Here is a 27,421-nt window from a genome sequence, read left to right as displayed (position 1 = left end):
CATTGAAGCACAAACTTAACTGGAACGTCAATGCATTTTTCCGCAAAGTTCGAGAATTAATATCTCGAAACTCGTGTCAACCTGAGAACTAATTTCAAGTGGATCCGCCTTGCGAACTCCACGGCTGCAATTTGTACATTGCAATATGGGCCATCAGGTAATTAGTTAAAAACTTAATTAGTGAACTTTTGTTAATGATTTGATTATGCATTTCAATTTCTTGTGAAAGTAATGTCCGCCTCTTCGAGTAGACCAGCTCATGAACTAGAATGGGGCTATCTGCCACAGGCAACCTTTAAAAAATTTTGAAAGTGTTCGCTGAAACGCCCGTATTGGTCACAATGTACCCTATAATATATTGTGTACAATGTATCTTACAAATGTGAATTTGTGCACCTATACTAAGGGTTACCCAGCTAAGGGTATACCGCAGTCAACAGTGGCACCGCACTGTTGTAGGAAATCGAGGCCAAGAATTACGTTGTGATTGGATTGAGCAAGCACTGCAAATTCGGCTTGATACACGTTATCAGAGAAATAAACGCTCGCGGTGCACACTCCAATAGGTCGGAGAAACTCTCCACTAACAGCACGAAATGCATTAGCGTTATCCAGAGAGACATCACTTTACGGCCTAGTCGGGTTTTGAAATCCAGGCTGATAACGGAGACACTCGCTCTTGTGTCCGCTAAGGCCAACGTTCCAACATTGTCCACTAAAACACGAATCTTGTTATGGCACATGGTGACTGGCGGAGGCATAGGGGCGTGTAGCTGATGATGACTGGCGACCTCACCTCCATTGGTCGAGCCGCCTAGTTTCACGGCGGCGGTGGCGTCAAGCTCCGCACAGTAGCTGGTGAGTCGCTTCGGTAATTCGCCTGGTGGTTTGTCCTGCCATCGGCGTCAGATGGCCAGCGTGTCCCGCCACCGTGCCGATTCCTACGCCGATAAAAAGTGCGCGGTCGCTTATATGACGGTGGTGACGTGCGATGGCCACGAGGACAAAATCTGGCGACGTGTCCGCGAATACCGCATTGGAAGCAGATCGGATGCTCACGGGACGCACTGAAATTGGCAGTAGTACGATAATTGGCATGGCCGTCCCACTCTTGAGAAACTGCAGGTGGTCCGGGTGAGTAACCGCCGTGGAACTGACAACTGGGATGCGCGTTTATAGTAGGGTTTGACGCTCTTGAACAAGGACCGAAGTTCTAGGCGCCTACGGAGGCAGCGGTGATGGACGTCTCACCGAAGTCGCAGTGAGAAAAGGGCTCTCGAACCCGCGGTGTCGAGAGGGAAGCCGCCTCACGTTGGTCAAGCTCTTCGCGCACCACTTGCCGAATAACTGACGCAAGGTCGGATGAAACTGGGACCACGTCAAAACTGGCGACGTTAATTACGTTGGCCAGACGGCCGAACTTCGGTGAGATACGCCGAGCTCTCAAGGCTTCAAACGTGCGGCAATGCCGAATGACGTCACTTGTGGAGTCCAGACTGTCTTTTCCGATGAGGAACTGGTACACGTCCTCGGTGATCCCTTTTAGAAGATGACCAACTTTGTCCTCTTCTGTCATCTTATGGTCCAGGGCCTTGCACAATTTCAGCACTTCCTCGATGTACGTCGTGCATGTTTCGCCAGGAACTTGGGCTCGCTGCATTAGGGTTTGTTCTGCGCGCTTCTTTTTAGCTGCCGGATCTCCGAAGCACTTCTTGATTTCATCTACGAGCCCTTCCCACGTCGTCATGCTTTCTTCGTGGTTTTCAAACCACATTGACGCGGTTCCCTCGAGGAAGAAGGCAACGTTGTGGCATTATATGGACACTCAAAAGCAGATTTCTGCCGTCGGCGTCGCCGTTGCCGTCGCCGTCGCCGTGAGGTTCCGTATGACGTCAATGGAGATGAAATCGTCGCCGCGCGCCGAACGCTGTATGTGCGAGTGAAAGGCCGCGAGGGACGCACGCTTTCACGGGGAGTGAACGCACGGCGGAGAACAAACGCGCGTTCTGCTCTGTGCTCCCTTAAGGGCTGCAGGATTAGGCGTCTCTTTCCTCCTCTACAATCACCATATATGTAGAGCAAACGTGCCTTCTTCCGACGCACGAAAGGCCGTGGGGGGAGGGGGAGGGAAGGGAGGCAACGTTTAGCTGCGGCACCAAGTGCCTATTTATATCAGAGGCTCCGGCAACAGTCATCAACGCCGCACGCATTTTGAGCGAACGCGGGCAAAACGCCGACGGCGTCGACAACAGTTCTGCGTGTTGCCGGTGCTGCTGCATGTCCAAGTTTATACAGCTGATAAAGCTGCTATCATTACTCCGTATAGCTCTCTTCAAGTTTGCTATCGCAATTGATGCTTCACCTTTCAGGTGAAACTGCGACAACTTTTTTTTTGTCCCTTCATAAAGATTTTCTCCAGCGAAAAGTGTAAATAAATTGTGACGCAATACTTATCTCGTTGTTCGTTCTTTTTGAGCTAGCGTTACAAATATGAACTAATAAACGCTGAAGCTATGATGTATTATTCGCCACCTAGATTGTCACGTGATGCTCCCTCCTGTAGTTTCTTTCCTCCAAGCCGGCACGCCGGCCTGCCGCAATGGAACCATGACGTCAGGATCGCAGCGCCACTTGAGGGACTCGGCAGAGCGGATGGAAAGTTTCCAGTGCTCACGTACTCACGGGTACCGAACGTTCCCAGCCGAGGCACAGGATGAGCTGTCGCGGTACTTGCTGGTACCAGTTGACTACCCGCTGTCGCAGATGAAGAACTTCGAGGGATTGAAGTAACCTTTCCTAAAGTACTACACGGTAGTACCCTCAATCGATTCGGTGGAACGGCTCTTCAACATTGCCAACGAAGTGCGAACGAAAAAATCCCCTGTCGAGAAAATGGGGGTAAGCAAAGCTCGTGGCAAGTCGACGCTGTCGCAGGCGTTCCGCTTCTTTTGCCCTGAACTCACGGTCGGTGGCTCTTCGCTGACGTCTGCCCTCAACATCGCGCTCCTGCAACTTGGGGTCCGTGGCTTTTCGCTGACGTTTCGCCTGGGTTTTCGGAAGCCCTGACGCTGAAATCGGCACGTCGACGACGAGCCCTTTCCCGAGCGAGTTCGCTGCGCCATCGCTCAAACGCAGCCTGTTTCGGAAACCGAAACTGATCGGAGGCGAGGGAAGCCAGGCGGAGCACGCACCAAGCCCTTTGCGCGACAAGCCCCCTTTCCTTTCCTCTTGGGCTGCCAAAAATAGCGCCTCTTCCTCTTCACAAACACAATCTCTTTCTTTACTTTCCATCCCCGTGACACACCAAACGACCCTGTTTGGTCGAGCGCGTCGCGTGATTTGACGCCGGCGCAGCTTTCCCCGCACGCGTGATATTATTATCGTTAATCGGGACGTAAGTGACGAGCGTGTGATGTTATTGATGTCATGACCTATCTATCAGTCATGTTAGTAATGCCTTCGTACCCTTCCATGCCAATTTTGGTATATGCCAAGCGAGCGAAACGCGAGTTTTCGACAGGTTTTCGATAACGTTTTGGCGTGACACCACCACCGCAAACACTTGTGATTCACTACAAGCTTCGCTTGAAAAATGGGTTCGTCTGTCAAGTACCAAAATCGAGATGCAAGGCTTGTTGAGTTCAAACAAGGGAATTGAGTTGCGAATATGGATTCTGGACGTTTCTTTTTCTCACTCGGGCTGCAATATTCAATTTTCATTCATTAAACGCCTATGTATTGTTTCTTTCGATGTGGTTTCTTGTGCAAGAAACTTAATTATATTAGTGCATGTGAGTAACTTTCTATTTGCACATCTGAAGCGCCGTATCCTGACTGCGCATTTGAAGACCGAAGTGGAAACTGCCATGTGTTTTGCACTTGTAACAGACGAGCACCAACGTTGCAGTTAGACAACTCTGAAGTAGGTCCGGTGCTCCCTGAAAAAGTTCTTGTAGGAGCGTTTCTTTGGATTCTTTTTATTTCCATATAATCTGCTGCTGGCGATGTTCAAATTCATATAACATAAATAGTTCGATTTGAGTTTGAAATTGCTTATTTTATTTCTGCTCAGGAGTATCCGACACGATATTTTAATTAAATAATTATAAAATATAACGTTAATGTAACGACACGTTTCAATCTTCGAAGTGTAACTGGAATGCGTTCCTTTCGAATTAAAGAACTTGTAACGGGAACTCGTTTCAATATTGGGAAGGAACGAGCTTTCGTTCCTGTTTTAGAGGAACGTGTACAACACTGCGTGCTATAAATGCCCATTTCGATGTTTACCGTTTATGTTCTCGTGTTTTGTCTAAGCCTGATTTTGTTTATAGTGTTATAACCGCTGGGATACTTGTTTGGGGACATCCAATCGTTACCACTATAACGAGGTTTATTCACAAGAATGATAACAGCATGAAGTCGGATGACATAAAACTGGGTAGTAGGGGAACGCCGCAAGGCTCGGTATTGTCCCCCTTTCTCTTCAACGTGGCCATGATCGGCCTGCCGAAAATCCTCAGTAAGATCCGCGGCCTCAACCACAGCCTGTACGCCGACGACATAACGTTGTGGGTGACAGGCGGCAGCGAACGCCAAATCGAGGAAAGCCTCCAACGGGCCACGGAGGCCGTCGAACGCTACGCGGCAGAGAAAGGGCTCAGTTGCTCCTCTCAAAAGTCCGAACTCGTGCTGGTGTACCCAACGCCCAGGAAACATTACGGAGGAACACCGAATATTACATCAAAGTGAACGGGGACGCGATACCTATCGTAGACCAAATCAAAGTCCTAGGACTCCGGTTGCATGCGGAAGGCAGAAACCTCGGTACCATCAAGGCGCTAGAAAATAGCCCACAGCAAACACTAAGGCTAATCAAACGGATTGCCAATAGACACTACGGCATGATGGAGGTCAGCCTAATTCGTTTAGTGCAGGCCTTCGTCATAAGCCGCGTAGTCTATGTGGCACCGTACCTAACATTTGGTGTAGCAGAAAAAAACAAGATGGAATGCATCATCAGACGATCTTTCAAACAGGCAATTGGTGTCCCAGTCACAACACCCAACGACAAACTCTTAGAGTTGGGGCTACACAACACGCTTGACGAACTAATCGAGGCGCACACTACCGCCCAATACGAAAGACACACAAACCCCAACGGGGCGACACATTCTACAGAAACTCAAAATTCGATATGAAGCGCAACACGGCACCAAACTAAGCATTCCACTAGAGACGAAGAGGGAGTTTAAAATTCCTCCACTGCCCAAGAACATGCACCCGGAGCACCACAAGGAGCGACGAGAGGCAAGGGCACGCCACATTGAGCGCAAATACCATGAAGTAGAGGGCGTGGCCTATGTAGACGCCGCGGAATACAGAGAACGCAAAGGGATGTCTGTAGTAGCGGTAAACGCGGACGGAGAACGCTTCGCGAGCGGCACCGTGAGAACGGACAACGCCGAAGTTGCGGAGGAAGCCGCCATAGCATTAGCAGTGGCCTCCAAGAAAGCGAGAGTTATTATAAGCGACTCAAAAATTGCAGTTCACAATTTCGCGAAAGCACGCATCTCGCCAGAGGTGCTCAAAATTCTAAATAGTAACAGCGACCGTCATCGCGGTATGATGCAAATTATTTAGGCACCCGAGCACTCCTCTCTTCCCGGCTACGAGGTGGCTCACAACGTAGCTCGAGGACTTACTCGCCGAGCAAGTAAGCCCGCCCAGCCGGGAACGAGAGGAGACCGCATGGTCAGCTACAAAGAAATAACCGATTACTATCGGCTGGGAAGGGCCCGGTACCCACCAGCTCATCCCGTGCTAACCAGGAAACAGGCGGTGGCCTGGTGCCTCCTGCAAACAAACATGTATCCAAACCCGGTGGCCCGCAGCAGATTCTATCCAGGGCAATACAACGATCAATGCAAATTATGTACATGTAGGGCGGATCTGCCACATATTCTATGGGCATGCTCGAAGGCGGCTCCTTTCGATGGCCGCAAAATTCAAAACCGGCAGCAGTGGGAGACCCTGCTGCTCAGCTCAGACCAGCAAGACCAGGTCTGGGTCGTCCAGCTAGCCGAGGCAGCCGCTGAGACCCAGGGGATCTCGGCCGTCTGCTAGGCGGAAGGAGGCTGCGTCCGCCCTCGTGAATTGCTGGCACCATTAAATTTGAATCTCTCTCCCTCTCTCTGCTAGAACTGACTGTAGTGTTAGCCAGAAACACGGCTTTTCACGCAATCACGGCAAACACAGCTTGGGACGCCGCCTGCTTCATAACACCACAAACAGTTTGCTGGTGTAAAGGCTGTTATTAACAACAGCTTGCAGCAGACTAGAGCACCACTGTGAGGAGGGCTGAAACTGCTTTACGCGACGATACTTTTGAAGGTGAGCACTTGAGCGCTTCCTTCGCGTTTTTTTTTTTTCTTTTTTTAATCCAACATCATCGAGAAACGGGAATGCTAGGACGCAACTCTGACCTGGAACGTAGAGCTCGTTGTGACGTTCACGAAAGGTTCACCATCATCCCGAATGGCCTTGTTACCGATAAAGTTTAGTTAAGATAATCTGTCAAAAAAAATCTAGAGTTTTCAGTACTGAAAGTGCTGTCAACGGTTCTCACCGTCGAACATTCTCCCATTCCAGAAGGCATGGGATCGTCGAACCTTCCGAAGTAAGAGAGAGAGAGAGAGAAATAGAAGAGAGGAAAGGCAGGGAGGTTAACAAGACGCATGTCCGGTTTGCTACCCTGCACTGGGGAAAGGGGGTATAGGGATGAAAAGAGAGAGAAAGGAAATAGAGAGAGTACAGTTTCGCGCACATTTGATCCCATGCCTTCTGGAATGGGAGAATGTTCGGCGGTGAGAACCGTTGACAGCACTTTCAGTACTGAAAACTCTAGATATTTTTGACAGATTATCGTTAACTAAACTCTATCGGTAACAGGGCCATTCGGGATGATGGTGAACCTTTTGTGAACCTTTTCGAAGTAAGAGTGCCGCTACCTTCGGTGGATATTTAGATTTCTGAGGTACCTACTGGTGATAATTGGCGCAGTGATTGACGCACTGCAAGGACTAGAAACACGGATCGCAAAGCAAATAGCCAAAGAGATTACCGATCTACGTAATGTTTCAAAGGAAATAGAAATTGCAGGGTGCACACTCCCGAAGGTTGAAAGGCACGGGTATGCAATTGAAATGGCAGTGATCGCAATAAACAGAGAAATTAAGGAAAAGCAAGCTTTTTCTTGCTTTTGCAAGCTTCTGTAAGCTTTTGGAAGATTAAGCTAGTAACCCTGATTCTGCCACTCCCAGGAAGAGAGTCACCGTCATCCCTTACATTCACACGTTGCCCCATAATCTCAAGAAAGTTGTCCGGCGTGCTGGCGTCGATGTTGTGTTTCCGGCGCCACATAAGCTGTCACGCTTATGCATGCAGGTCAACTGCAATCCTAAAGAAGAAAAAAATTGCTGCAGAACCAACCATCATAGCCGCTTTGTCACGTGCACTGTAGGTGTTGTTTACAACATTCCTCTTTCCTGTGGCCGCGAATACATTGGTTAGACGGGACGCTGTCTCAATGAACGACTAAAAGAGCATAATAATCATGTTTTTAACTCCTTTTCTGGTCATCTCCGTATTCATTGCAGAGACCACCGTTGCAAACCCTTGTTCGATAGCACACAAATTATCAGTCGCAAAAAAACAAACATACTGTAGAAATCATTGAAGCGCTTGAAATTCACAAACCTGGGGAGCGTTGTGTCAGTGCCCCTTCATTGTCACTGTGCGATAAAGCAGTGCAATATTTAACCACATGATTTGCATATCGTATGTTAGAAGCTGAGTCCTGACCACGTGCTACCCTTATGTTCTTTCTATTGTGCCTTAGCGTGGTATTTAAACCTTGGTTATGTGCGCAATAAAATTGTTGTAAGTCAGCGCTCCTTCCCATCCCTTCCATGTAGATCGTAGCGCTGCTAACCAAAAATGAAACTTTAGCAACACGCCCGTTCAGCCACCCTTGCGAATACCAATCGGACGCCGGTAGCCGATAACGGCGCACCAACGAAGGGGAAGAAAAAAGAACCCAGTAGGCCGCCTATACTTCGGCCAGCACGTGAGAAAATGGAAAGAGAAAGAAACAAAAGAACCGACATAGCGAACGATCGGAAGGCGCAGCCTCGTGATACTGAGACGACGGACGAGTGCGCGCGCCCGCCGAGGCCGGGGAACCGACGAGCCGAAGTAACCATCGGCCGGCGACAACCGACGAAGGGGCCACCGCCGGCAGAGAGGAACGCCTGCGCACCCTCCAAGGCTTGTGGCCCCGTGTTGCGCGCGCATCCAGAGCGCACACAAAGAAGGCCGGAATCACGCCAGAAAGCAAGCCAATAGCCACGGTTACATGAATGCGACAGAATTCGAAAGTACAGCATCACATTTACTAGCTCATCAGCAGTAATGCGATACACAAGCGTTATCATGAATGTGAGAAATGACACGTCGCATCACATCGACTTTCTGGCGCATGGCAACCATGTAAGCGAGGCTACTGAGGAGTCCACCTTGCCGTGGGTGGGACGACAGTCGTGTCAGATCGAAGCTGTATACCTCTCGTCGGTCGGAAAATTTCGTGGCGTAAACACGAAACGCCAGGTTTACAATTGAAGGCAAACAGCATATCTTGCTGTGCAATCAGGCATACGGCAGATACAGGGTGTCCCAACTATCACGCAGCACGATTTAAAAAATGAGCTACGGCGTTACGCGAAGCAAACCTAGTGCGTATTGGTTCCAGTACAGTGTAGTAGCCGCCAGTAATTTTTTCGTTACTGATAGTTAATTAATTGTCATTAATTATCTAACTCGAGAAGTACTCCCTTATAAAAATGACTATTGAAATGTTGTTGGCATATTGTTGAGGAATTGTTGACACAATATCCTTCCAATAATGTCTCAATAGTTATTGAACGTACACAACAATACCTCAACAATAAAGTCATTGAGCACTTCACAACAGTAAAGTCATTGACTAATTGTTGTTGACATATTGTTGAATAATGTTGAGTACTATTGAGAATTTTTGAGCAATATTGACATTAAATATATATCTGAAACACACACATGTAGACGTGTATGTGTTTTACACATATATATCGTTTTATTGTTCACTTAATCACCACTAAATATATAGCGTGTCACATAACTTGAACCAAATGCTTATCTCTCGAGTCGTAACTGGGGGAGCTTGTAGCAAGACGACGCTGCCGCAGGCATTCCGCTTCGTTTGCCCTAAATTCAGGGTCGGCGGCTCTTCGCTGACGTTTCGCCTGGGCTTCGGAAGCCGTCACGCTAGAACCAGCATGCTAGAATCGGACGACAAGCTTCGCTTACTAGAATCGGACGACAAGCTTTGCTTACGTAAGATATGCCTTTGCTTACGTAAGATGCTTACGGCGACAAGCTTTGCTTTCAGATATATATTCAATGTCAATATTGCTCAACACTTCTCAATAATACTCAACATTATTCAACAATATGTCAACAACAATTAGTCAATGACTTTACTGTTGTGAAGCGCTCAACAACATTATTGTTGAGGTATTGTTGTGTACGTTCAATAACTATTGAGGCATTATTGAAAGCATATTGTGTCAACAATTCCTCAACAATATGCCAACAACATATCAATAGTCAGTACTCCATTTTCTCGACAGAGGAAGGGCTGTTAACTTTGTCTCTTTGGGTCCCACGTATGACAAGGGCAGTTCAAGGAAGCGTTAGAGGTCCCCGTGCCCACAGGGGATATGTGCCATTGAGCTTGGACCCTTTCTGCACTGCCTCCAGGATCGGCCCACATGAAACGGGTGCCATTGATCTTGGACCCTTTCTGCACTGCCTCCAGGATCGGCCCACTTTATCTGCCCCTGTATCTATCTGCCTTTTGAACGTTGCTATTGGAAATGACAAAACTTCAGCGTAATAGAAGTTACAGGTTGAGTGATATTGTCAAGAAACATTGGGAAGAACTCGCAAGCAATATTTTTTTTTGTAATTTGTTTGGAGAGTAACTAGCATGTGTAGTAAAGGGTTGGTGCCAGAGACCGCCTTTTTTCAAGTTTGACTGGTTGCTCGGATGACCTCGTTTTGTTCTCGCAACTTGTCATAGTGGTGTTTGATGTGTGGCAAAGCCAGTGTCAAACAGACACCATTTACTATTTCGTTTGCTCATGTTTTGTTTATATCAAGTACAATGCATTGCATGTACGGTACGCTATATTGCACTCTACGTCCATGCCACAGTTGTACTCGTGCCTACGGGTGACAAAATTTCATTTTCAACTTGCCGGCATGTTCTCGTTTTGAATGCCCGGATAACAGCTTTGGCTTTTGGCTCAAGGTCACTTGAAGATCGCCGACAACGGGAGCTAAAAGCATTTCATGCTTAAAAGAGTAGGCAACCTTAAACTTTGACTTAGGTGTTTCTTTTTTGCACTCGCATCCCGGCGTTGGTGTTCAGTGCTTTGGTAAACAGTAATAAGTGATTTCTGATCAATTATAATTATTCCAGACACTTCAGTAACTCAACTTGAACTAAGCTTATGCTTTGATATCATGTCTATAAAGAAACCGATGGATTTTGCACCGTACTACTTTGTTTCTTTTTTTCCTGATATATTTTTAATCTGGTCTCAGCTAATTAGTTATAATTATCCCAGACACTTCAGCAAGTCCGCTTGCAACAAAACTTATGCTTTGATATCATATCTATAATGAAAGTCATGAATTCTGAACTGAACCATTTTTTTTCTATTTTTTTTATTTACTTGAATTGCATCCCCGGTCGTCTCAGCTAATTAATTCTAATTATTCCAAACACTTCAGTAACTCAACTTATAGCTAAACTTATGCTCTGATATCATATCTATAATGAAATTCGTGAATTTTGTACTTTACTATTTTTTTCGATTTATTTTCACCTCTTGATCATCTCAGGAGGTGAACCGAAAGTACTGTCCAAAGAACAATAGGCACTCGACGCTCCTGCCACTAAAAACTCCCGATACAGCTTTCTATTGCTCAATGCGTGCAACATAAAATTGATTTTATTTCTTTTTCTTTTTTTTCTAGCGTGAAAGAAGCCCGCGAATACACGCAAAATTGCCGCACAACTAGCCGCTCGAGGCACTATGCGTGTATCCGCGGGCTTCTTTCACGCTCGGAAAAACACTTTTAATGTACCACGTATTGGGCAACAGAAAGCTGTATCGGGAGTTTTTCCTGTTGCTCTATAATTTTCTGATTGACACTTTTCAGCTAAATATAATATCTGAGAAGCTAATTATTTCTTATTAATTGATTAATAATTATTAATTATAATGATTATCTAATTAGTTATCTAATGTAAAAAATTGAGTATCTGTAAGCGACGGCAAACAACATTACCTTGGTTCTGTCCAGCTACGTGGCATTTGCCTATATTTAAGTGTCGGTGCAAAAATTTGGGACACCCTGTATATAGCGGGTGTTAAAAATTATAGGCTTTACGAAAATTTTTAAAAATCGCTTGTAGCAGGTAGCATAATTCTTATCACTTAGCTTGGTTATTCGAAGAAACGGACATTAGTAACGCAAGAAATCCAAACTAATATTCTAATAATTAACAAAAAATTACTAATGAACTTCTTAGTTAATTATTTTACGACACATATTGCAATATATGAATTGTAGCCGGTGAGTTTGCAAGACGCATCCACCTAAAATTAATTTCCAGTATAATACCAGTTTCGAGATATTATTGCCCAAAGTGTGGGACGAAATACATGGGCGTTTTAGTTACTTTAGTTATGTATAAAACAGCATTTTGGTAACAAATTAAGTGTAACAACAGTGCATTTTTACGGCGAGTTTGATGGCGCATATCTCCAAACTGGTGTCATTCTGGAAATTCATTCCAAGTGGATACGCCTGAAAAGATCACCGGCTCAAATTCGTAAATCGCAATATGTGTCGTAAAGTAATAAAATAAGAAGTTAATTAGTGATTTCTTCTTAATTAGTTGAATGTGTGTTTCGATTGCTCGTGCTACTAATGTCCGCCTCATCGATTAACCCAGCTCAATGATAAGAATTATGCTACCTGCCACAGGCGATTTCTAAAACTTCCGTAATACTTAACAACGACCACCCTGTATATATATATATATATATAGATATATACACCACATTGGAGCACAAGACAAACGTCCCAACAAGCAGTGACCAATGACCGATGATTGGGCACCTCCTGGATTCCCATCGGCTACTATTGTAAGTGGCCAGTGCCCTGTCTGTGTCAGAAAACGGCATTGCCTCCATGTTAAATATGGGCAAGATGGTGGGAAAAGTAGTATGTAAGCATAATAAATAAATATGTTTTTTAAAGAGTGCGTTTTGTTTAGTTGTTAGCCCTTAGCGCACAATAAAATGAAACAAGTTTGGGTGATCTCTGCGACGTGGTGTCCATATTTTACATGAAAGCCTAGGTCTATTCTGTAACACGTATATACGCGGTGCTGGCCAGTGTGCTGGGAAACTGCTTGGCCACCACGCACAATCTACGCTGTTATACTTTGCCGGTAGCAAATCGTAGCGCAGAAGCACAGGTACAAATGTTTAATCAACGGGACGGCATGCTGTCTACCGTTCCTCATGATGTCAAACTAACAAGCACGAACAGCGACAATTGTGTACGTTGCTGGTCCGTAGTTCATTTCGCGCCGGTTGCTTCACGTATTAAAATAAATATTTCTTTTTAATACAAACGACTAAAACTGTGCGCGCACACAGTGCGTGACATTTCCGACGTTTGAATTTTGCACTATTTCCCGCGCGCTGCGTACGTGACCGGCCGGCGGACTGCGTTACCGCGATAAAGAAAATAGTTCCTCAAGGAAGCTAAGCAGAAAATTTTCACACTCTTGCAAACCACAGAAATTGTTAAAAATACCATTATATTACAAGATTTGTTAATAAATATGGCAATTCACATCTATGAAAGCGTGGATTTGTATGAGCGTTTTTGTGTGAATGCGCGCTTGCGCTGGTGACTCTTTGGCGGATTCCGGAACTTTGTGCTTGCGGCGTATGTGTGCGGGTTGCGTGATGAGTTTGCTGTGTTTTCTGTGCCCTTTGCCTCGCTGTGACATCTTTGGTATATTACAACTTATTGCTCGGTCTTTATGGGCTACACGGTGCCTCGAAGATCACCATGATCGCCTCCGACTCAGCCACATCGCAGGTGAGTGAGTGTTTCGAATTCGACTTGCTCGTTCATTGCGACGCTAGTAGAAAAAGTGCGTACAGAGCCCGTGCGTGTCTTCCACGCGCGTCTGTGCTCGTTTTCATTACTAGTACTATCCTTCCGTTGCGAGAATTGGTTGTGCAGCACTAGATTTGTGATATTGAGCATGAAGTTTTGTCCTGATTTAACTTCACAGCGCGCTTGCGGCGACGCAAAGCAGCTATGTGGAGCCAGCTAAAACGGGGCATGTTGTGTCACGGCCGGGCTCGACTGGCGCGCGCGCTCGCTTCTTGCGAACGCGCGCGCCAGTCGAGCCCGGCCGTGGTTGTGCGCGCCACGATTTTTGGTACGGTGTTCCAGCACCGATTGAAATTAGCCTTATTAATGAGCGCTCGTGCTCTGCCGTTTTGGTGGGCAGCTATGTGGAGCCAGCTAAAACAGGGCATGTTGTGCGCGCCACAATGTTTGGTACGGTGTTCCAGCACCGATTGAAATTAGCCTTATTAATGAGCACTCGTGCTTTGCCGTTTTTGTGGAAATAACAATGGGACGTGAAATAATCTGAACTGTACTGTAATCAAGTATATTTCGTTCGCGCAACGCCGTCCATTGACGTGCATCTACTACATGGCGTGTCGGGATCGGCGAAAATATGCGCGGGGCGTTTTGCCGTTCTAATGTATTCTGCTGCGCTGTTCGCTTGAGGATCGAGTGCCCAGAATCCGCTGCACGCCGTGCGGTAGACACGCGCTGTGGTGCGATAATAATAAATAATTGCAATGGCGTATATGTGATTCTTTGTGATAGGTGAGATAAAGGGCTGATGCCAGTGAATGCTGTGAAATCATCAGGTTATGTGTGGTTTGTTTTCTACCGGTACGCGCGCGGTGAACTTTTTTTTTTGAACCATTATCTCCCTTCGACGCTATCGAGTACTTCGCGCTAACGCCTTCGCGTAGTCGCTCTATATTCACGTAAAAGGCAGATTCTGTGGGATGCTATGTTCTGCTTTAGTGGGATGAAACATTCAAAATAATGTCATGGTGTGAAGTTTCAGCCTTTGGCCCTTCAGTAACTGATTGATATAACTAAGTTCGAAAATCAGTAAAGGAACGAGATGCTTGGGCATATTTGCCGTGTCGTCCCACTGTGCTCCCAGTGGCATGTAAGCGTTATCGACAAATGTCAAAAATTAGCAAGGCTTTTTATGAGATAGAAGCAGACAGCTATGTCAATAAGTTATTTTTGCTTTGAATTCACACACTAAAGAGGAGAGAGAGTTAAAGGGGAGCGTATCCTTGTGATCTAAATGACGCTTTGCCGTAAGCTTGGAACAATGGTTTGTTGGTGGAGCAGTTCTGTGGAATACTTAGAGAGTAAGCAAACTGCAGTAGCAGCAGTTAGACGGGGAGTAAAAAATGCAGCACTGGTTTTATATGAACGAGCTACCTTTAAGATGTGGCCGCAACAGTTCATGCAGTAGATGAGCAAAAATAATTTTAAAATTTAGGAGAGAAATTAAAAATAAATTATTTGCCCACCTCACACTGCCAGTGGCAAGAGCAGCCATGCTTTAATGTTCTCAATCAGTCATTTATATCCATGCATTTATGTCGGCCTAATCGTCCATGTAGATGTTTTGATTGTTGCTTTTGAGTTATCGTGGCGTCACATTTTAATACTGACATCTGTTTTCAGAATCAAAATGAGCCTGGAGACGCCACAGCCGGAATGCAAAAGGTGAATTCTTTGGCCATTCATCATATAGCGTCACCATGATCAAATGCACTGTTGCCAGGAGAATGTATTGCTGGGAGGTATTCTCCTTAAGATTTAGTAAAAATGGTAGCATTAAGTGTCTCCTTTGCGATTTTGCATAGCCTTTGATTTGCGAGTCGATTCATTTATTTGATGAAGTGGATGACGCACACCCTGTCTTTGTGTCTTATGTACACATTCAGCTGAGTTGGTCTGGGACACAGCAAGCGAATCTGATGTGTAGTGGTAATATCGCATTAACGTCGACAGTTATCTTCCTGTTTGAGCTGCTTGCTACTGCTGCTTGCCAACACAAGCAGCAGTTGCCCACGATGGCGTGAAAGAGGTTCATTGAAGAATGGCACATACTCTGAGTAACATACCCAGAGGTCCAAGCAGGTCCATCAGATGGTTATTAACCCACTTCCCGTCTACATAGCAGCCCTACCCATTAGGCCATTGACCACCAAGTGACACAAATTGGCTGGAAAATAGTTGGACAGACACCCGAAAGTATGTGAAGTATCCTAAAAATGCTACTTGCATTAAAGTTTTCGATGTTTTGGTTTACTTACTATTTTATTTTGTACTGGGTGAATCCTTGTTTTTCTGAATCACATGGCATCCCAGTAGCATAACAAGCTATGACATTAGTTTTAGTTGTTTTTATTAGAGACATTGGTTGACATTTTAGGTCTGGAGCAGGCAGTATTTGTGTGATTTATTCGGAGTGTGGCTGTTGTGTAAATGTGCTTAAAATCCTGAAACTACCTCACTAATATTATTTACCTAAACGTGCCATTTCACATAGGTTGGAGAGGTGCTCATTCAGATGATCCTGGCACAGCTTGCCATGGTGGACCAGGCAAGTTTGCAAGGGCCTTGATTCACCATGTGTTCACTGAGGAGAACCTCATGGGCCACTTACTTCTCGGAAACACCACCACCAATAGGCAAAAAGAGGCTCTTGGCCTTATCAGGGTCAACGCTGTTATAGGCAAGTACCGTACATCCTTTTACCCATTGCATTTTTGCCTTCACATTTTGTACTTGGAATTACCAGCTTGCTATTAGCACAACAAATGACTTTCAAGTAGCCTGTGTCTGCAACTACGTGCTACAATAGCCTACTATTTAGAATGAATGTTCATTTGATCTCAAGTCTCTAACGCCTCCATACTAAAGTGCTAAATTTTAAAAGCAGCCTTAACTGCCAGAAGTGATTGGTGGCTCCAACTGACAAAGTTAGGTGTATTTGCGCATTAGTTGCACTACTTGACTGTCATTGCAATGAACAGTTGCAATGAAGCAACTACCAATCTGTAGTACCAATCTGTGAAGCTTGCTACCAATCTGTTGCTATAGCGGGTGTGCTTAAGTAGCCTGAAAGTGTTGTTATAGGAATTGTGGAGAAGCTATGCTCAAGTGCAGTTACTGCTCAACTCGAGGGACAGCACTTCTACCAAATTTCAGCAATCAAAATGGCCCTCCAGATTCTGTAACGCAAAACATAGTGGTTTCACCTATTTCAACAGACCACATTGAATTAAAGTTGCTCCTGTCTTGAAGGAGGTCCATGTGGTGGCAGACAGTAGCCTTTAAGCAGAATGAGCTTAAGTTACGGGGCATAATTGTTTGGTTGTTTCGATGAAAGCAACAATAGGAACAGTTGCCAAATTCGTTGTCAACATTGCTATGTTTAGCAATGTCCATTCATTCTAGGCACTCAACCAATTAAGATCCAATTTATCACATTGTATTGTAGGATGTGGAAAAAACACAGGTATTTATTTGACTTTTCCTCACGTTCCCATAAAATGATCAGTACTCAATAGGCCCTTGGCAGCTACTATATAAAGCTTATTACAGAACATGAGGCATGTCCACAGGTCCCACTCTGAAATTGTTGGAAATGTCTCCTGCTTTCTTAATTCAAGGACGCACTTGCCTGTTTTCAGCGTTATTATAAACCAGTGCTCAAGTACTATGGGTTTAGATTTATCAAAGATTGAATGAGCTTTGTAGGTGTTCATGTTTAACCCTTTGAGGATCACATATTTTCTGGCAAACGTCCCCCAATTTAAGTGTTATATTTTTATTCTGAATCGTTCTTCAGAGTGACCTTTCGAGAAAAAAAATGGGTAAATAATTTTTTAGGTCACAAAGTGACAAAGATTTCTTAGTGTCCGCTGTTTTACACCATGTTTATTGTAGCATGCAGGGCAAACTAGCATAATCACATTTTTTAAATGTAATGACACTCACAAAACATTAAACTAGTTGAATACTCCCAAACTACTGCAGTGATGGGCACCATAGAAGAAAGAGAAAGATCAGTTTTGGAAGAAGCCAAGGGGCAACAGCACAATCAGGATTTTTGTAGAAGTCGCAGAAGGTTACAGAATCTGTAATGTGATGCTTGGGGACACTTCATTCTTAAAAGGTATGCTTATTTATATGTTCTTTCGCTGCCTCATATTTATGGTCGTGACCACACAACTTGTTTCCACCACTCTACATGCATGGCAGTGACCCTCAAAGGATTAGCAGAGCCAGTCCACTTGCATATTTCTCTTGTAAGACTGAGCATTTCTTCGTATTTCTTCTTCGCATTTATTTGTGTTAGTGTAACCAGGTCGGCGTGCAACTGCAGTAAATCCTCTTTATAAGCAGTATTTTGTTTTCAGTATAGAGGCATAAGAATGGTCATCACGATGCGAGAAGTGCACTCCAGTAGCATATGAGCTTGTAAAACAAATTCAGATATACGACACTCAATTCTGGCCGCATAACCGTATTTGGAGCAACTCCTGCGAGGAAAAGTGCAATAAAATGCTGCACATTTTGATTATGATTGTTGAGAGAACTAATTTTAGTTGCCAGTAGTCTACCTTTAAGTTTTTTCACCAACTGTATGAAGTCTTTTTTCCACCATTTTGTTCCTAAGCAAGCAACGTTCACATTTTCACACCAAGGATATTCATGAAGGTATTCTGCCACAGTGGGCTTTTCCTGTTTGCCTTCTGCATATTGTACTAAGTGGAGTCCTCCGGTGCCACTCCACTTTGAAAGCTGGTCATTCTCTAGAATTGAACTCGTGAAAACTTGGAATAAACAAAACAAATGAAACAGTTTCATTATAACAGGGCGTACTGTATATCGCACTTTTGCATGTGGAACATTGATCTTTAACGTCATGCTGTTTTTCCTTTATTGCAGGCTTTACCTGTCACAAGTTTCCTGGGACAAACATGACCTACATTAAGAACACTCTGGCCTCACTTCTCGCAAGGGACCTGAAGTGTCCAGAAGAGCTCAAGTCTGTGGACAGTACAAGTGTTGTGCACTTGCCGCCCTGAACATTTTTTATTATTATGGTGTTTCTGGTCACCTGAAAAGCACAGGTTGGATTGTTCAGACACAAGTACTGTGTTGTGATTAATAATTAATTGCACAAGTGTTGCGCTTTGTATTTTAGTACATTTTTACGTAAATCTTTAATATATTTCTACAAAAGCTAGTGTTTCCTGACTATTTTATTTCATAGGTATCTCGGGTCATTTCATGCCAAGACTGTTCCATGACGGCACACCATTTGAAGTTTGTTTGATAAAGTATAAGTAGGCCCAGTGAGAAATTTTACAGAAAGTTAGGTTTCATACGTACACCGGAAAGTGGAATCTGTGCTATTGTCAGAGTGGTTCTGTTTAAGAAAAACTACATATTAACATATGTTTGTAGTAATGGTTTATTTTGCTATTTCAAAACAGTAAGAACTAAGTGGTAAAAGTTTGCTTAAATTCAGAGTGCAACAACAGTTCTCGGGCAAGGCAGCGATGTGCTTTCTTTCATGTACGCATGAACCTGATTTCTTGCAAATTCTTTCATTCTAACTTGTTTTGCGGCACCCAAAAATTTAAAAAAAATTTCCTCATGCCAGTTCCATTTAAGTCTTCCAGCAGGTAACTAATGGCCACTGTGTATCAGATAAAAATCTTAAGTAGTCAAAGTGAATAGATCGCTTGGTATGTAATGACCTGCCCAGGAACCTAGTAATCATGGCAGAAAACGCAACTGGATCGTGCAACAAGCAATGCAGCACAAGAAAGTGCTGCCATGGCACAAGTTATTGTAATTACCATGTCGTTTCAGAGGTAGATAAGATTTAGTAAAATGGGCACACCATTTAACCAATAAATAAGAGTCTCAGTGGGCTCATGCAAATTGTGCCATGATTATTAAGTTACTGGCTACCAAATAGAGAAATCAAGTACGTTTTAAATGGTATTTACTATAATGCTTGTATAATATTTATTTTCTATATATTTCAATTTTGAGAAATGTTTTACTTTAGGGCCACGTAAACTTTACAGCTCTCAGTATTCAATTTCGTTATTGTATCAAGCTGCTGGCAGTTTGTAGATTGTGTTAGGAATTTTTTGATCTCAAGGCACACATGGCTGTACAGTTAACAAATGTTTGGCTTCAATAAACAATTCATCTAGAAAAAAATGCTTTTTGTCCACATCAATTTTGAGCTGTTGATTTCGTGAAGGAGTATTGATTTGGTGTGTTAAGCTAATTCAAAAACTGGCTTAATGGTTCTGCTAGCAGCTCTATAATATCTTTTATAACAGGCCATATCTAAAAGTGGTTTTGATCCCTAGGTGACCCAGGCCTTCAATACAGAAGTGCCTGAATTTAAGTTTGCCCCTGTCCTCTAGTATGCAAGGACCACATCAATATGGATGGCATCAGGGGTAATGCCATGAGACTCAACGTAGCTCAGCGGTATTTAAAGAAAAGTCTAATGCAGTTTTCAACACTATTCACCAAACTGCATATTTCAGTGGGCTCTCAAGTGATTTCAATAGTGACGTTCAACACTGCTCCAATAATATTTAAATGGTGTTGCATTATTGACTAACATTTCACGTTGGGCTTGTTTGTATAATATAATGGAGGCAAAAGGCATAGTGCATCAGAAACAGGACACAAGAGGAAGAACACAGACAACACACATGTTTGGTGCTTAACGTGTGTGTTGTCTGTGTTCTTCCTCTTGTGTCCTGTTTCTGATATGTAGCAACTTTTGCCTCCATCAAGCGATATTGACGTTTAATGCTCATCCAATAATACTTCAATATGGTTTCAATATTGATGTTCAACAATGCTTCAATAATATCTCAATGGGGTTTCAATATTGATATTCAATACTGTTTCAATAATATTTCAATTGGGTTTCAATATTGACATTCAACACAGTTCCAACATTATGTCAATAAGGTTTCAATATTGTCATTCAACATATTTCAACAATGTCTCAACAGATTTTCAATATTGACATTCAACACATCGTCAACAGTTCTTCAATGGGCTTTCAATATTGGAATTCAACATGGTTTCAACAATCCATCAATGACTTCTCAAATTGAAACGACCCAATGATGTTTCAACAAAATGTCGCGGGCCAATTTTCAACACCTGTCAACAATTTCCTCAATAATGTTTCAACAAAGCCTCAATGTGCTTTCAATGCTATTTGTTGACATTAACCAATGACTTTTCAACAACTTTTCAACAATTTTTTTTGTAAGGGCTGTCCTAATTCTCAAGGTGTCAATGAGGCGTTTGTAGGCAACCACGTGGGGCATCTAACTGCGGTATTTTCAGCGCCGTACGTAGTGATAGAGAAAGCCCGCGAAATATAAAAAATACCACTTGACGACGCTCCCACCCGCATCATAAAGGAGCGACCTCAAGTAAGCTGATTGAAAGCAACGGCTTTTGCCTGTCGCACCGCCCAAGAGACAACGCATCACCTTGGCAATGGTATGGAAGGATCCGCAGCAGCAAGTTTCGCGGCATAGCAGCGATTTCTTGCTGTCAATTATACGCCACGCTTCTTATCCGTCTCTCACGGCTGAGTTATCCACTTGATAAAAATGGTCCTTGATAACGCGGTCGACGCCCTACTCGGATCACGGACGAAACACAATAAGCAATATAGACATAGATTATTTCAAAATACCAGCTCTGCTCGCACCGCATCGAAGGAGTGCATGCGCAGCTATACTTCGCGCCATGGAAAAGCTTGCTTCGGACCAAAGCCAAATTAAAGTGAGGGCGTTATTTTTCATTAGTACGTGCTTCCAAAACAGGTTCGTGGCAAAAAATAAAAGTAAAATAAACACACCCCGAAGTGACCCGGCCACGTGTAGAGAAAAGGCAAAACCGATGCGTTCAATTAAGTAATGTTCCACTGCCTAATGTTCCGATTTGGCAATCGGGAGGTGAGCGAAGAACAAAGGAAAAAGTCAGATTTCAGGGTTGCTTTATTATCGGTACGCGCCGTTGAACACTAGCTACCGCTTTACCGCTTATAGGACGTGTTCGGATAGGTCCCCTTCTGCAGCCACGCAGTAACTAAGCCCGCTTTATCACATCTTCAGTGGTTTTTAGGGGCGAAGCTCCTTATAGCGGCACCCGTTCGTCCCCGTCGTAGCAGGTAGCCACGTCTAGTTTTATGAATTGCTCAATAGATGGCGTTGTGTGTCCGTATATGTATGTATACCCGTATATACATATATATGTATACGTATAGTATCACCGGAAGCCGACTTCCGCTTCCGGTTCCACTTCCGGTTGCGCTTCCGTTTCCACTTACGGTTCCGCTTCCGGTTCCGCTTCCGGAAGCCAGCTTCCGGATTCCGGAGAACGCTTCCGGCGTTTTATGAAAAAAATAATTCCGAAAGTTGTGTCCGTAGCGCGGAATCGAACCAGGGACCCCTCGCTTCCGAACGCGCGGCGCTAACCACTACGCCACGACGCTTTTTTTTTATTGCCGGTCTTGGGCACACACAGAAATATATAAATTCACAGAGAATAACTACGCCACGAAGCGCACATAGACACACGCACCACGATGGCAATAAATACCCAACATTAACGAAAGGCCGCGTTTCTAGCGCGTTTCTAACGCGTTTGTGCTAGCGCGTTACGGCCCGTGTAAGAAGCTGGTGTAAGACGCTGTGGCCTCTCCGCCTTACCTTCAACGCGTTTCGAACGCGCTGCCCAAGGCGGTGGCAAGTCAAGTTGAAGTCGACGAGCGTTTATGAATACGGGGGGTATACTCTCTCAGCAGTCATGTGATGGCGTCGGCAAACGCGGTGCACGTTCCGGCATGTGTAAATGGCTGCGTAAGACGCTGTGGCCGCTCCCCCTTACTAGAGAGTACTGCACGTTTCTAACGCGTTTGTGCTAGCGTCCCCTTAAGCGTGAGATCCGATGATTCCCTCCGGAGCTTCGCCCACTCATCATCATTCACCCCGCGGATATGCTGTGATATTTTTTGATGACCGAGGGTGAGATTCTGCTGCAGACATCCGTTATCCTTGCCTTGAGCTCATCTGACGTCTTCGTCTCGGTCACGTAAACACGATTTTTTACGTAACCCCACAGAAAGAAATCGAGTGGAGAGAGATCAGATGACCTAGCCGGCCAATGGACAGGGCCGTGCCTTCCAATCCATTGTGTGTGAAAAGTAGCATTCAGCCAGTTTCGTGCTCGGCTGCTGCTGTGTGCTGGCCCCCCATCTTGCTGATACCACAGAAGTGGAAGGGAAGACGTGACAGCGGGACTTCGCTGCAAAACCCATCCACCGTCCCTTCAAGGATTTCGTCCATGTAACGCTGTCCAGTCAGTGTCTGATCGAAGAATATGGGACCAATTATACCTCCGTCGTAAATTCCACACCACACATTGAACGACCACTGGTACTGGTGCAGAGTGCGCCTTAGCCAGTGTGGATTGGAGTCACTCCAATAGTGTGCATTATGCAGATTTACCTGGCCATTTCTGCAAAAATTGACTTCATCTGTCCAGATGAAGTTGCTAAGAAAATTCAGTGATTCATTCAGAATTCTAAAAAATTCAGAATTCTAAAAATCTAGACGATTCTGCAAGTCCTTCGTTTCCAAGCATTGGTGCAGGTTAACGTGGTACGGGTGAAAGGCCGAGTCATTTAAAATCCTCCAAACTGACGATATGGAAATTGGTGCCTGCGCGGCAACGTCTCGCACGCTAGCTTGAGGATTTGAAGCCATAAATGCCAGAACATCCGTGCGTATTTTAGGACTCAAAGATGAAGTCCTCTGCCGCTGTTTCTTGAAGCTGCCTGTTCCTCGCAGGCTTTCATAATTTCTGATGATTGTCGATGAGTTGGGTCCACCGCCACACTTCCATGACCGATAAATCTTTGCGACCTTTCTTGTGTGCCATTTGCAGCTCCCAAGGCAAGCATCATGTTCGCCTTCTGCTCATTAGAATAAGACATGGCGACTGGGGCGATACAAAACACACCTTCAAACCTTTGCGCGGATTTAATCGATCAGCTTCTGCGGTGACACGTTCTGCGCAAAAAAAAGCCACCCATGCACAGTATCTACGCTAAGACAACAGCTATCACAGCTCGTTTCCAACTAAGACCAAACGCGATGTGCTCCTTCGGTCGGGGTAAAGCACAAACTCGGTCACGATTTCTTCTTTCTTTCTTTCGTTTATTTCATTCTGGCTAACTCAGAGGGAGCTTGTTCGAGGGCGCTGCTTTATTATGTAGGTTGGAGCGTCGTCACATGGTGCTTTTTTTTATATTTCGCTCGGTTTCTTTATCACTTGGAAAAAATGAGTACGCAATTAGTACTGCGCTGAAAATACCGCACTTAGATGCCCCACGTGGTTGCCTATAAACGCCTCATTGACACTTTGATAATTAGGACAGTACTTCTCAAGTTAGATAATTAATGACAATTAATTAATTAAACATCAGTAACGAAAAAATTACTGGCGGCTACTACACTGTACTGGAAACAATACGCACAAGGTTTGCTTTGCATGACGCCGTTGCTATTTTTTTAAATCGTGCGACGTGATAGCTGGGACACCCTGTATATATATATTGTACCGGAGCACATCGGTACCAGCTCTGTGCCAGCCAGTGTGTGGGAGAAGACGTTGACGATCGTGTGGTTCGCGCTAGGTCGGTTTTCAACGAGCCGGCTTGTTTAACCGCTTTATCAAGTCTACCTGCAAAATACTCTTGTTGCATTTGGTGGAAGTGCTGGGTAGTCCCCTTCAGCGTCCTGGAACTCCGCAGCCGTACGCTACCTGGCTGGCACAGAGCTGGTGCCGATGTGCTCCGGTAAAATATATATATATACAGGGTCTCCCAGCTATCACGCCGCACGTTTTAAAAAAAGAGCAACGGCGTCATGCGAAGCAAACCTAGTGCGTATTGTTTCCAGTACAGTGTACTAGCCGCCAGTCATTTTTTCGTTACTGGTCTGCCTTCACAATGACCGAGGATGCCGGACCCTCGCGAGCTTCTCCCGCTCCCACACCTGTCATGTGCTCTGGGGTGCTTCGTCAGCGTGCTCCTCCAGTCTTCAGTGGCACTGACGATCACGACGTCGAAGACTGGTTGGCCGAGTATGAACGTGTTAGTGCACACAACAAGTGGGATGACCACGACAAGCTGACTCACGCCATCTTTTATCTTACCGGCATGGCCCACCTGTGGTTCAAGAACCACGAGGCTGATTTTACCACCTGCTCAGCTTTCAAAGAGACCCTCGTTTCGTTTTTCGGTCGGCCAGCGGTGCGCAAGCTTCGCTCTGAACACAGCCTCCGCGGACGATCTCAACAAATTGGTGAGACCTTCACGAGCTACACTGAGGATGTCATCGACCTCTGTAGGCGAGAGAATACGTCCATGTCGGAACCTGACCTAATCAAACACATCATGAAAGGCATCGACGATGACGCTTTTCATATGCTCGTGGCCAAAAACCCACAGAGCGTTACTGAAGTTATTTAACTTTGCCAAAGTTTTGACGAGCTGCGTAAACAGCGCATCTCCACACGTCGCCCTGGAATGCAAACGGCTGACCATTCAGCTTTGGCTTCCAGCAGCGCTGGTATTGACTACACCACCTTGCTGCCTCAAATTCAGCAATACGTACGCGAGGAAGTTGCACGTCAGCTCTCTCTTGTGGCATCGGTCACCGAGCCTCTCCCCACACTGGACCAGTCGCTTCGTCGGGTTATCCAGACGCAAGTTGCTGAGGCCCTATACCGTCCCCCGCTTCGCCGCCGCAAGTTACGCTGCCGCCGCAACTAACGGCGCCGCTAACTTATGCTGAGGCCCTTACACGATCTCATTCCCAACCGACGCCAGTCCCATCCAGCCAAGCCACCAACTTCTACACTCCGCCAAGTCCGGTACGGCCGGTTTAAGTACCGTTCTCGCATCCGAGACCACCTATAATCCCCTGGCGCACTCCGGACAACCGGTCAGTGTGCTACGCTTGCGGTATTCTGGGACATGTTGCGCGCTTCTGTCGCTGCCGCGGACTCTATTTTCGCGATGGCGCTCCCAACCTTGGCCATGTCCCTCAGCAAGCTACACACCGTCTTACATCTGGCGCCACGGACTCGTATTCACGTCGCCACGCCTTCAGTTCACGCCGATCTCCCCCTCCCCGCCGCCGCTCCCTTTCCCCCATGATTCGCCGTTCCAACCATGACCAGGAGGAAAACTAACAGCCGCAGTTCCTGAGGCAAGAACTGCGCCGTCGTCGAAATTTGCAAGGCCTCTCCTTTCGCCGCCTAACGAGATTGTAGTGTTTATAGACGGTGTCGCGACGAACGCTCTTGTCGACACAGGAGCAGCTGTTTTTTTATTAGTGAGATTCTCTGCCGCAAACTGAACAAAGTGACGACTCCGCTTTTTGATATTTCGCTACGCAAAGCGAGCTCGCAGCACGTCAAGCCTTCGGCCACCTTCACCGCTCGTGTTTTAATTCAAGATGCGCTCTACATTGCCGAATTTGTCGTCCTTTCTCGTACATTGCATGCCGTTATCCTAGGATGGGACTTCCTTTCCGCGCATCATGCGCATCGCACGTGCACAACTCGCCTTGTCTCTGTTCTGTACCGCAACCGACGATGACCCTCGCCCGTCTGCTAAAGTGGTTGTCGCTGCTGACGTCATCATCCCTGCCTTCTCTGTCGCCTTAGTGTCCGTACCTGTGACGCTGTCCCCAATTGAACTGCACTTTTTGTACCGTCTGAACAATGTGCGCGTCGCCGGAACGTTGTCCTACCGTTCGCAGTCGTCTCACGTGATGATGATTCCAGTGCAGTTTACGCGTGTAATCCGTTTCCCTGCCGTTCAACTCTATTACATGGCGAATCTGTTGGGCGTCTCGACACTTTTGATGCCATCTTTCCGTTTGATGCGCCTTGCGATACGACACCACTGCCTATCGATGCCGTCACTTCTGCCGCCGCTCCCGCCTCACCAGACCACGACGTCTTGTTGCGCAGCGTCGATAACACGCTCCCGCAAGCTCAGCGCAATCAGCTCGTTCAACTCCTTGACCGTTTTCGGACCTCTTTCGACCTCGGCCAACCTTGTTTGGGGCGCACGTCAGTGGTTGTTCACCATATTGACACTGGTCAGCATGCTTCATTGCGTCAGCATCCCTGCCGAGTGTCATAAACCGAACGCAGCGTCATCAGTGAACAACTCGATGACATGCTGCAACGCGGCGTGATCCAGCAGTCACACAGTCCCTATTGCAAAACCCAGTATCCAGTGCCCAGTGCCATGCCTGATTATGGGCCCAGTGTCGCGCGCTGGATACTGGGACGCTGGCAAGGCGCGGCATATTGGGAGGCGCTGGGCGCGGGGTACTGGTGCGAAATGCAGCTCTAGAGCGAGGAATACGTGGTGCCTGGCTACCTTATATATTTTTTTCGAATACAGAAAGAAACAGAGAACGTTGTAATGCAATAAAAAAAAGAAAAAAAAGTAAAGCAAAAAAAAATGTGCGAGGACTCGAACCTCCGCCCTTCAGGTCCCAATCCCAGTACCACTACGCCACGCCGATCCAAGATTCCAAGGTCATATTTTGCCATGCCAACGCGCAGACACAGTTGTAGCTTTGCTCAGATGTCTCGCACAGACATGGTAGATGCGATATCGCCTTCAACTAAGACTTACGCCTCTATCAGAGCGAAAAGTTGTTGTCCGTATTGCACAGTATGCCTGGAAGGGCTGCAACACTGATTTGCTTTTGCGATTGGTATATTAACGACGAAAAAAGCCTTAAATGAACCGCCGACCCGGAGTGTTGTACGGGCCGTTACTGCCGATTTTGACAGCCGTTTCTTATTCTTCGCGCAAAGGTAATGCAACATTTCCATAGCTCGACAATGCTTTTCAATCGACAGGTATGTTTAGGCACATATCTCCGTAAGAGAAGCGGTCGGTTAATGCGGTGGACAGCCTTCGGCGACAGCACATATA

The 27,421-nt window shown here is 45.6% G+C and overlaps 1 long non-coding RNA gene across 1 annotated transcript; it reads left to right on the top strand.

The window, feature by feature from the left end:
* The first annotated feature begins 13,134 nt into the window (after positions 1–13,134).
* Positions 13,135–17,881, top strand: LOC125945470 (uncharacterized). The gene is made up of 3 exons (XR_007466914.1): positions 13,135–13,290; positions 14,992–15,033; positions 15,863–17,881. It is a non-coding gene; the product is annotated as an uncharacterized LOC125945470 (long non-coding RNA).
* The last annotated feature ends 9,540 nt before the right edge of the window (positions 17,882–27,421 follow it).

Source organism: Dermacentor silvarum, chromosome 5 (assembly GCF_013339745.2).
Source record: "Dermacentor silvarum isolate Dsil-2018 chromosome 5, BIME_Dsil_1.4, whole genome shotgun sequence".
In the NCBI taxonomy this organism is placed as follows: domain Eukaryota; kingdom Metazoa; phylum Arthropoda; class Arachnida; order Ixodida; family Ixodidae; genus Dermacentor; species Dermacentor silvarum.
Note: the sequence above shows the minus strand (reverse complement) of the source record. Positions and strands in the feature narration are given on the sequence as shown.